At 41.7% G+C, this 3,649-nt stretch overlaps 1 pseudogene; it reads left to right on the forward strand.

The window, feature by feature from the left end:
• Positions 1-805: 805 nt before the first annotated feature.
• Positions 806-1,305, forward strand: LOC115070844 (annotated as a pseudogene).
• Positions 1,306-3,649: the final 2,344 nt, after the last annotated feature.

A 3,649-nucleotide genomic window follows, 5' to 3' on the forward strand; every position in this document is an offset into this window, starting at 1 on the left:
AGAAACTTCTATTTGTAGTGTTATCACTGTGGTCTAAGAAATGAATTTCTCAGGGCTCAGGGGTTAAGAGCACTGGCTGCTCTTGCAGAGTACCTGGGTTTGAATCCCAGCACCCACTTGACAGCTAACAACCGCCCTTAAATCCAGTTCTAGGGGATCTGACATGCTTTTCTGACTTCCATGGGCATTGCACAACATGGATGCACTTACATAAAGGCAGGCAATATGCTCAACACATAAAATAAAAATAAATATTTTTAAAAAGAAAGACATGAATTTCTTAAGGATGTAAAGGAAAGAACTGGCATCAGTATTCCAGGGATGGGGCTGGACGTAGCAGCTGTGGGTGCCAAGAAGAAAGGGTATTGGGAATGAAGGGGAGGAGGGTGGGTTCCAGCTGCCATGGGCACCCCAGGGCCAGCTGGAACTAAAAGCACATGGGAATGTTGGCTGAATATTTCATGTCACATCCAGATTCCCACCTGGTGCTGGACCAACTTCATGGACATCCTAACAAATCCACAAAGGAGAAATGGCTTTTTTTCTGTGTTTGTTCGAGTCGGGCTTCTTTCTGGCTGTGTGACCTTGAGTGGGTTGTGTGACCTGTCTGTGCTCCATGTTCTTCACTTGTATAATGAGGAAGACAAGAGTACTCACTGTATTAGTTATCTTTCTTACTGTGACCAAATACCTGAGAAAAGGAACTTGAGGGAGGAGGGTTTATTTTGGTTGGTAGTTTTTAAGACCACCATGGCGGCTGAGGCGGCAGAGGCTCCTGCCTAGAGTCCGCGCCATTTCGGACTGGATGGAGCGCGGGTCTGAGGACCGTGGCAGGGTAGCCGACCGAGGCCTGCTGAAAACGACTGAATATAAACTCGTGGTAGTTGGAGCTGCTGGCGTAGGCAAGAGTGTCTAGACGATTCAGCTAATTCACAATCACACTGTGGATGAATACGATCCTAGGAGAGAGGCCTCGTACAGGAAACAAGTGGTGGAGAAACCTGTCTCCTGGATATTCTCAACACCGCAGAGAACAAATTACAAGAGTGAAAGACGGAAGGTGTACCTATGATCCTAGAGGAAATAAATGTGGTTTGCCTTCTAGAACAGTAGACACAAAACAGGCTCAGGACTTAGCAAGAAGTTACGGTATTCCTTTTATTGAAATCTCAGCAAAGACAAGACAGAGTGGAGGACGCCTTTTATACATTGGTGAGAGAGATCTGACAGTGTGGATTGGAAAATGTCAGCAAAGAAGAAAAGATTCCTGGCTGTGTGAAGAGTAAAAAATGCATTATTATGTAACCTGGCTGTTGGCGATGCCTCCTATACACTAGTTTGAGAAATTTGGAGAACATTAAAGATGAGCAAAGATGGTAAAAAGAACTCAAAGTGTATAGTTATGTAAATACAATTTATATTTTTTCTTAAGGAATACTTAAGTAAAGGTGGTAATTTTTGTACATCACAGTAAATTCTTAGCATTTCTTTAGCATTATTTATTTATTTTTTCTGTTCATGCAAACTGTCAGCCTTTATCTTAAATGCTATTTGAAGATGAGTGGAAGCTTCTTTTTCTTCCAAGTGCTATTATTCCCTGGGGTTTTGTTTTGTTTTGTTGTCTTTTTTTTTTTTTTTTTTTTTTTTTTTTTTTTTATTTTTTTTTTTTTTTTTTTTTTGGACTTTTTCAGACAGGGTCTCACTGTAGCCCCAGCTGGCCTGGAACTCACTATGTAGACCAGGTTGGCCTTGAACTTACAGACATCCACCTGCCTCTGCCTCCCAAGTGCTGGAACTAAAGGCGTGCACCACCACCCCGGGCTAAGTTTTGGTTTTTAAACCAGTGATGCCTGTGAAAAAGAAACTGAATACCTGGGACTGTCTTGGGGTTTTGTTGCATGTAGTTGGTTACGTCCTCATTTTCTTACCAGTTGTGACTGTTGATGTGAAACAAAATAATGAGGCTTTTGAATCATCCCTACTTTGTGTTTTATCTAGTCACATAAATGGATTAATTAGTAATTACAGCTTCTCTTGAGACACTAAGGGGTTGCAATTTGTGGGCTTCTTTCTGATTCTACTTCTAGCATGCCCTATAGTTTGCCACCTTCATAAATGTAAAGTTGCGATGTTCAAAAAGGTTTTCTCTCTTTCCACTGCTATTACTCATGGGCACTCCCAAAAATATACTTTTTCTATAAAAAAGGGGAAAATAGGAAAAAAGGCAATGGAAAATATTAAAAGGCCATTGAATAGCTAAATTACTATAAGCTTTTCTTGTTAAGGTAGACCCCAAATGAAATAGTAACCATTTGGGGCTATATTTTACATGCTACTAAATTTTTAGAATAATTGAAACAATTTTAACATAAAACATTTTCACAGGAATTAAATATAATCCCCCTGTGTCAGAAGTCCTTTCTTAGCATCACTTTGTCTTTCTTGAACTTAAGTCTTTGAAAAAAGTTTTTATTCTGGTTGTGAAATCGAAGATGATTTGAGCCAGTTGTCACTTAGTAGGTGTTAACGGAAACCAAGGCTGCAAGGCTGTGGACCTGTGCTGAGTCTCAATGGGTTTTCTAGCACATCCAGTATTGCCGTGCAGTGGTTGGTCAAAATGGGGGACCAAGAAAGAGTCTGCACAGTTCAGAAGATGTATTCTCATCATGTGCTTGTCCTACTGACGCATATGTTTAAGAATATCTAATGGTTTAAGAGTGGTTAACAAGGCACACGCCTTTAATCCCAGCAGTCGGGAGGTGGAGGCAGGCAGATCTCTGTGAGTTTATCTGAGAACGTTTGGTCCTTGCCCAAGCTTTATCTACATGGCACATGGTAATTAAAAGTACCAGACTGGTGGATGTTTAACAGCCATACTTTGAGGCCTACACTAATTTGGTCAGAGGGACATAAAGGACAGTTTTTGCTCCTTGCCCTCCTAGGTCAACTAAGCTCCGGGGGACTATGAGGATCTCTCAAAGTGTCCTGTAAATGTGGGGCACTTTAAATGCGGAAACCACGGCAGAAGGGTTAGACGATTCAAGAGATAAATAATGCCTAGCTAGTTTTAAAAACCCAGAGAGCATCATATTTATCGAACAACCTACTGACAAATTGTACATACAACCAGCTCAAGGAATACAATACTTGTCTACCAAAGTTTATCTGAGAATGTTTGGTCTTTGCCCTAGCTTTATCTACATAATACATGGTAAATTAAAAAGTACCAGACTGGTGGAACTAACCTTCTTGGATGTCTAACAGTCATACTTTGAGGCCTATACTATTTTGGTAAGAGGGATACAAAGGACAGTTTTTTCTCCTTGACCTGCTAGGTCGACTAAGCTCCAGGGGACTATGAGCATCTCTCAAAGTGTCCTGTAAATGTGGTGGGTCATCTGCCCTCTTGATCAAGGAGGCCATGGAGACCCCACCAAATGGACTCGGACCAGTGTCCAGTCTCCAAAGAGGAGGGTCAACACAGAGGGAACATTTCCTCCATGCTTCCAAGTGAAGCCAGCCATGGTCGAACAGGACCTCTGACTTATCTTCACATCGATGGAACTGGTAAAAGATAGGAGCCAGGGGCTCCTCCCAAGCCCATGTGACCCCTGGGGAACAGATCCTCAAACGACCTTAAGAGTAAAAA

Source organism: Nannospalax galili, unplaced genomic scaffold, assembly GCF_000622305.1.
Source record: "Nannospalax galili isolate Female #2095 unplaced genomic scaffold, S.galili_v1.0 scaffold118, whole genome shotgun sequence".
Taxonomy (NCBI): domain Eukaryota; kingdom Metazoa; phylum Chordata; class Mammalia; order Rodentia; family Spalacidae; genus Nannospalax; species Nannospalax galili.